This window comes from Coffea arabica, chromosome 5c (genome assembly GCF_036785885.1).
Source record: "Coffea arabica cultivar ET-39 chromosome 5c, Coffea Arabica ET-39 HiFi, whole genome shotgun sequence".
NCBI lineage: Eukaryota > Viridiplantae > Streptophyta > Magnoliopsida > Gentianales > Rubiaceae > Coffea > Coffea arabica.
This window is the reverse complement of record NC_092319.1, coordinates 14,802,366-14,810,467: the sequence shown is the minus strand read 5'-3', so window position 1 is coordinate 14,810,467 and position 8,102 is coordinate 14,802,366. Positions and strand designations below refer to the sequence as shown.

Below are 8,102 nucleotides of genomic sequence, written 5' to 3'. Positions count from 1 at the left end.
TCCCTTTTGTCAGCTAAACTTGCCCGTTAACTCGCAGAGGAAAGGGAGAAACCAAAACTATTGTCAGAATCACCTGCAAGGACAAAGTGAGATGCACAAGATTCTGGTTCTTTTGGCTTTGCTGTCTAGTTACATTCTAGCATGTTTCATATATAACTTTTCAGTCTCTTTGCATTGCATATAAACTGGTTTTGAAGAGCCTCAATGATTGGTCAAATCTGACTTTGTGGTGTATGATTATTCATCTCCAAATTTTACATTAATTTTTTTTTATTTGCTACAGTTTTGAGCTAAAGCGTGATGTATACACTTTTATACTTTAATATCAATATGGTATATCAGAACTTATTTGTGTGATGTGTACGTCATTTGTATCTTGGGATGGGAAGAAATCTATAACTCATCGATCGAGTTAGATTTTGTTCTTGTTGTCTTGGATTACAGTAGTTGTACTTCTACCATATTTATGTGAATAGTTGATAAATAGACAAACGTGGCAGATAGTGTGTCTTCTTGGAATATAACTATATGTTGATCTTGTAAAAGGTGAAAAAGCTATATCTATTTTATGAAACCAAGGACCTAATTTACTTTGTGAATTCTTGTTTTCAAAGACTGGTATTGAAGCATCTGGAAATTCCCATAAAAAATGTCGACATTGAAGGAGATCCTGACCCGTCGGCCAGTGGCGGTGACGATCCGCTTAACCATTCCACCGGGGGAGTTCGGCTGGCACCTCCGGTGAGGCCGGCGTTGGGTCAATACAGGCTTACTCTGATGGCCTTCTGCAAGGATTTCAACGCTAGGATCCAACAGTACAAGCCTGACACTCCCTTGGCCATTGTCATATCAGGCTTTTCAAGGACAACACCTTCGAGTTCACTATCAGGTCGCCATCGATCACGTGGTACCTAAAGAAGACAGCGGGGTTGGAGAAGGGTAGCGGGCACCCCGGTCACATGACGGCTTCCTCCTTGACCTTGAAGCACGTGTACGAGATTGCCAGGGTGAAGCAGCAGGACTCCTATTGCCAGTATATGCCCGCTGGAAAAGGGTAGCGGGCACCCCGGTCACATGACGGGTTCCTCCTTGACCTTGAAGCACGTGTACGAGATTGCCAGGGTGAAGCAGCAGGACTCCTATTGCCAGTATATGCCTCTAGAGTCCATTTGTAAGTCTATCATCAAAACTGCTAATTCCATAGGGATTAAAGTCCAGAAGGAGCTTGATTAGATTTTTCTTTTTCCTTTTTTGGTTTTTTTGGTACTGCTCCTGATGTCTTAGTTTCGTGCCGTTCCGTTGCTGCTTCATTGTTACCTTTTTCTTTTTCTTTTTCTTTCTTATGCTTTCTCTCCCTCTTTCCTTTGTTGTGTTTCTTCAATGAGTTTTTTTTTTTTTGGGTGGGTTTAAAATTTTGGTGGTCGAGAGAGTACTGTTGAGCTCAAATTAAGTACAATACTACCAATAGTACCATTTTCGCAGCAATTTAATCATGGTGGATGGAGTGGGATGTTAGATTTTAGTACTATAAAATTTTTCATACTCTTTGATGGAATGATTTTATTAATATTTTTTCTTTGGGATGCTCGAGTCTTGAAATGTCAAGTGCAATTATTAGTTTCCAAGTCCGTGTTGCATTGCGTTGTGGGAGATTTAATTTGACGTTGCTTGTGTAAAACCGACCGATGTAATGCAACTTTCTTAGTACTACAAATGAACATTTGCTTGCTTATATTATCATTAATAACAAACGCGCATCATAAACTTTTTGTTTCCAATTTGCATCACCAAGAGACAGGTCCTAGACTCGTTTCAACAACCAATCTATTTTGATATTACATGTCCAGTAAATATTTTCCCATTACATATTTGCAACGAAATGCCTTTATGCTACTAATAACAAATTTGGCCCCTTTATGACATATCCACCTTGATTCTGGAAAGCACGTACTTCTTCCTGCTACTTCTCTCAAGTGGCTATTGGGCTTTCTTCTGATTGGGCTGAAATGGTAACAAGTGCCAAACATACTCATCCAACATAGCAACAATACCAAAAAACTGAAAACTGGAAAGTACAAGAAATAAGTGTACTAAGCAAGGCAAAATTTTAAAAATTAAAAATTAAAAAAATTTCTGCATACAGGTCCATTCTCTGCTTTGTTTCTCAAGCCTTGGCTGCCATAATCTCTATCATGGAAGTCCATGTTCCAGGGACAGCATATACTAAATCCAACGCTACAATTGCCACATCCAGAGCCAAACCCTGCCACCACAATTCTTCCTTGTGCACGATCAAGTGAAACAAAGCCGGCAAAACAAAACCTAGAACGATGCATACATTGCTCCAAACTAGAGACAAGAAATCAGCAAAATTTGGCATCATGAGAGCCCGTCACTCCCAAATCCATGACCCATCTCATCCACAAAACAATACCTAGCTTCACAGAATCTCCTCTCCGCCACCTCATAAACAAGGTTCATAAACAAGGTTCATCATCAGTAGGAAATTAAAGAATATGTTAATGCACAAACCCAACTGAACAAGGCTGCTCAATAGTCCCTGCCCAAAATTGGTCATGATTATATCTTTGGTCTCTTCACACGAAAGTAAAATACCCCAAAATTCCAATTCCTCCATACATTAAGGAGATGAGGCCACTGCCCAGCCCAGGATTCCCACAAACTGCTGCTTCTCCTTCGTCTATGACTCCAGCGGCAATGCCATTTTGATCCCTTCAAAAGCATAAACCACCATCCAAATAGGCCCAATACAAAAGTAATCCCAAAAAAGGCCCAACACAAAAAATTACATTCACCAGGACATACTGTTGACCCGTCCTCATTTGGATATCCATCCATCCATCTGTCAAACTGTTCCCAACAAAAAAGGAAAACAAAAACAAAAAGTGTCGACGTTGAACTTCAATTCTTAAAAAAAAAAAATAGTAACTTTGGTAATAAAATTGATAAGTTACAGTGTCATAGCCTGTCTTGGTCATCAATGTCTGGAAAAATCAAATTTGTCATCCAATAGACGATAAACTATCTCTCCCTCTCTTGCATGTTTCATCATGAACTCCAAAATTTTAATTTTTGTCATTTTTTCGTAAATCAAATCAAGCCCTAGAAATGATGTGTTGCCACTGTCTCAAGCAGTAATCGTAAGAACACATTGGCTGCCGGAATTCGTGAGCGACCTATCTTTTTACCCTTTTTTATTACTTAATTGCATTTTAGAATTTTGCGTAATTTATATTTAAAGATTCTGGAGTAAAGTTACTATTTTGTGGAATTTTATTTAACAATAATTCTAATAAAATTCTAAACACTGAAAATTCTATCATGCTCTACTATCAAGGAAGTCCATGTTCCGCAGATGGCAATGCTAAACCCAGTGCTACAATTGCCACTTCTAGAGCCAAACCTTGCCACCCCAATTCTTCCTTGTGCACGATCAAGTGAAACAAAGCTGGCAAAACAAAACCCAGAACGATGCATACACTACTCCCCACTAGAGAAAAGAAATCAGCAAAATTTGGCACCAGGAGAGCCACCACTGTCACTCCCAAAACCGTAACCCATCTCATCCACAAGCAATACCTGGCTTCACAGAATCTCCTCTCCACCACCTCATAAACAGGGTTCATCATCAGTAAGAAAGTAAAGAATAGGTTAATGCACAAACCCAACTAAACAAAGGCTGCTCAATAGTCCCTGCCCAAAATTGGTCGTAAGATTATATCTTTGATCTTTGGAGACTTAAGACTGGATTCAAGTCTTCTCTGCGTGTGGACTAAGAGCATCATATAGTGGTATGTGAGGAAGGCTACCGAGGAGAGCATAAGGACGCCTATCGCCCACCCTGTTCTCTTGAATATGTAGGGTAGGCCAAGGACACCTACTCCCACTATAGCTATGAAGACATTAGCAAAAGTCTTGCTGTGGGAAGAGAGATGATAGCCATTAGGGGCGACTAAGGGAGTATCTTCTCTAGGAACGTTCAGGACATACGAGGATGAGCTTGCTTTGTCCTTCTCGAATCCCATAATATTTTTTTTTTCTTAATTCAAGAATTTATGCTATGAATCCCAACCAATCACACATTTGGGAGGATGAACCCCTACCTAGCATCTGTGAAGTGGTGCAGGATAGATGTCCAGCGGTTGATAATGCACATGGTCATTGTGAGGCAATGGTCCATCCTGGCAGAATTCAACATAAAGGATTTAAAAAATTACACATGATAATCTAACGTTAAAATGAAAAGTCCCTATCACTAAGAAAAATATGCGGAATGTATACTAGTACAAGGTTGTCAGAATACAAATTCATCCTTCAAACACTGTATCACTTTGCACTTTAGAGAAATCAGAAGGCCAATGGTATGGAAATTTTGAAAACGAAGTTAAGGATAGCTGGTACTCTCACAGTTCAAAATAACAATTTAGCCTTTTAACTAAATAACAGCCTTCAGTGACTTGAGAGCTGGACTAGTGATGTACTTTAGCTGACACTAAAAAACATGGCAAGAAAGGATGTACAGTAGACCCAAATAAACACGTACAAACAGTATCTATATCTAGGCAGAAAGAATGCAGACATAAAACACCAGCAATATATGCTGCTCTCACAAATCACAAGGATCTCACTTAACACAAGTACAGGCTACACCTTTGCCTAATAGGAAGAAAAAATAGCTTTACAGTAATCAGGAACACGAGACTTCAATTTAAAATAAAAAAAAAACCACAAACCAAAGATATCAAGTACGTCAACTAATGCAAAACAATTTTGTAGTTTTGTCACCACAATGAAAAGCTGCTGAATCAATTTCCAAAATAATTTATCTAGAAAACATTCTCCATGGTAACAAAAGTGCAGGACATTCCAAGTCAACAAGTTTCTTTGCACTCAATCACCAAAGCTACATTGCACAACAAAAGATTGGATGGAGATGAATAAAGATTGTTCAACTGGTTATATCTTTGGGCATTGATGTGACATTTCAATAAAAGACATAAATCAGAGCCAGAGAGACCAAGAAACAGAGCCGCATGTTAGAAGATCAAATGCATTTTCCCGAGCTATAATATTATCATAATATTTATCACAAAGATAACAGACGCTTCAGTGACTAAAGCTTCACATAGTACTATTGGCTTTGTCAATATAACAAGGAAATACAGAAAGGAATACTACCTCAGCCAAATTTATTTGGAAAGGCCTCACGAAATCTTCAAACATACGTGGCGATTGTCCTCTCATCTTTTCCTCAACTTCCTGAGAACAGAAACAGAAAGCACCAAAAAAGCTAACACCACAATCCCAAATCCTTCTTAGTTTTTCACTAACAAAAACAAATACTTGAAAAAACCTTATCCCATTGCAAATCTAGACACAGAAGGTTTAGGTCAAACAAGAATCCATCATTGAGCAAATAAGAAAGAACACAATAATTAAGCACTAAATTATCACAAAGCACCGCAAAGAAAAATCACCATATAGACAGTTAACATCAAGATAGTTAACATCAAGACTTCCTGCCGGGAATATCTTCTTATAAACTTCCATCCAGAAAAGCAAGTTGATGTAGTTGCAGAGGTGTATACATAGCTGACTTTCCTAGAAAACCTTTGCTAGGTCTGGTCAAACTTATTTTGTTATATGATATTGTTCTTTCTTGGGGGTATAGTACGCTGACTAGCCCAATGCAATAGTCAAGAAGGAAACGGAAAAAAATCTGGGAAACATTAATATAAATCCTTTTCTAAACAAAAGCTATTATTCGACATTTATACATACATACACACAAACATACATATGTTCATACATAAATACATAGATCTATGCACAGACTGCAAGACAGCATCTTTTAAGCAATACCAAGAGTACATGTTGACAACAAAGCTTCCTGCAAGAGGACTTATATTAAATCATGAATGCATGAGGCAGTTAATCAGACTCTTATAAAGTAAATGATCTATTCATGCAGCTCCAAACGTATTTATTCACCAGAATAACACAAATGGGAGAGACAAAAAGAACGAAAAATTAGCCAATAAGGATAATATTTGTTATATGTCTCAAAGCCACAGATGAGAAGAATGAAACGTAAATAATGACTCACCAATCCAGTTATTTATGAGTGTTCAAGAAGTTCCTTTGCAATCATGTCTAGTATGTGCCTGTTCTCCATTAATTTCTTCATTGCAAATTCTTCTGTTTCTTCAATGTACTGCAACATAAGCAATTATAGTTTTCACTGAATTTGCAGATATGCAATATATAGAGAAGAAAGTGCATTGGAGACCCTCCTCCTCATATCTGTTTTGCTCGGCAGTATAATCTGATTCCACAAAGTAAATCTATAAAATTATTTCACCTTAGTGATGTTATGGGTTTCACTCTCATTTTGCTATGAACAGAAAAAATATCTAGTCATGAAAATTATTCTCATAAAGTTATCCTTTTGTGGTTACATAGTTTCTTCATATCTGGAAAAGTTTAGCTTAAAAGAAAGCTGAAGGTAGTAACAATAACACAAACTTGAACTCAACTTTCCTTTCCTTAATAGTCCTGGAAACATGTTTGATTTTAGTAGCAGACAAGGATGTTCAAGACTCCCATATCTTCCACCTGCCCAGGTCTATAAATCTAAAGTGGTTTGGATGTGAGAAGTAACTGAATTATATTCTTCACTTATCTCAAACCAGAATAACCTTTATATGAGCAAAGCAATAACCACATTTGGGTGCAAAATGATTCAGGATGTCTTTCAAGAAACATGAGACCATCACAAAGGGATATGTCCTTCAAGAAACATGAAACCATCACAAAGGGCTATGTCCTCCAAGAAACATGAAACATGAAACAATCACAAAGGGATACTTCACTTACTCTTGCCAACTCCCTGGTAAATAGTTCAGAAACTTCAACTGTCATATCAGCAGGAATAACATGAGGATCGTCCCACTATATCACCATAACAAGTTGAAGCAGCATAATTAGTTGCTCAGAAAAATTAAGGATGTGATCATGCTTAAGCAAAAGGAATTCCTACAATGAAGCTTAAAATTCTGAAAAAAAAAACTACCTTATATTTAATAAGCTCACGGTCAGGATTATCTGGTCTCTCAACCAGTCCAAGTCTTCTTGTCAAAGCTGTAAGCCCCAACCTAGGATTTCCAGGGCTTATCACCATTTCTCGAGCAATCTAAAGGGAAAATGGAAATTATTACCAAGGTGAAGAGATAGGTCCCCATTTAACTCCTGTAACAGCCCCACCTTCCCCTAAGGCGAACCAAAGGGGTTAGCGGACTGCCTGCCCAGCTCTCGCCAGGACTACGGAGCGGTTACACGCGTTCTAAAACGTTTCGGAAATGCAAAAGTGCGCTCGGACAAGCCACAAGAACCAAAATAACAAAATAATAAGCAAAAGGAAAACGATGAATAGTGCCTGGAATAGGGGAAACCGAGAACCCACCAAACAGTAATACATAGCAATTCAACATTTACAACCACACTTGGCATGTCAAAACTATACATATGGTATACACATATTCGGTTTGCCATTCAGAAGATGAACCCAATACACATTAGGGTTTCATGAGATGAGTTATTCAAAATAGACATATACATGGCTCAATTTGGCAACCAACACGTATGAGCTCCCAAAAGTGATTATTTTCCTGTAAGGAAAACAAAAGGGAACAGAAAGGGGTGAGCTTGCGCTCAATGAGGTACCAAACAGATAGCAATAAAATCATGGCATTTCATGTTTAACAAATCAGATACACATGCCAAATATAAAGCAACGGAACCACTGATTCAAATCAGAAGGATACGGGTGGCTCTCAGGAGCCAAATTTCCAGCTCAGTACTTGATCCAGACCGGTTGACTCTCCGTCAACGTATATAGAACCAAAACGTCCGTAGACCCCTCTTCACACCGAATTCCGTCCACCAAACACCCCCTTTACCGGGCCCGCTCACCGTAACCGAACAGAAATGGTAATACTCGAGTATACCGGAATCAAGGGTCTCAATACCCAAAAATCCCCGAACAGACTACCGTGGTTCGTTATCTAATCGTCCAGACCCTT

The 8,102-nt window shown here is 38.5% G+C and overlaps 2 long non-coding RNA genes and 2 pseudogenes across 2 annotated transcripts; 1 reads left to right on the top strand and 3 right to left on the bottom strand.

Annotated features, from left to right (window-relative positions):
• Positions 1 to 649: 649 nt before the first annotated feature.
• On the top strand, positions 650 to 1,233 carry LOC113687718 (large ribosomal subunit protein uL11m-like; annotated as a pseudogene).
• A 931-nt stretch (positions 1,234 to 2,164) lies between these two features.
• On the bottom strand, positions 2,165 to 2,755 carry LOC140007214 (amino acid transporter AVT3B-like; annotated as a pseudogene).
• Positions 2,756 to 3,282: 527 nt separating this feature from the next.
• On the bottom strand, positions 3,283 to 4,204 carry LOC140007659 (uncharacterized). The gene is made up of 2 exons (XR_011815000.1): positions 4,125 to 4,204; positions 3,283 to 3,629 (listed from the first exon to the last, which is right to left on the bottom strand). It is a non-coding gene; the product is annotated as an uncharacterized lncRNA (long non-coding RNA).
• Positions 4,205 to 6,161: 1,957 nt separating this feature from the next.
• On the bottom strand, positions 6,162 to 7,061 carry LOC140007658 (uncharacterized). Its single transcript, XR_011814999.1, has 2 exons — positions 6,898 to 7,061; positions 6,162 to 6,235 (listed from the first exon to the last, which is right to left on the bottom strand). It is a non-coding gene; the product is annotated as an uncharacterized lncRNA (long non-coding RNA).
• Positions 7,062 to 8,102: the final 1,041 nt, after the last annotated feature.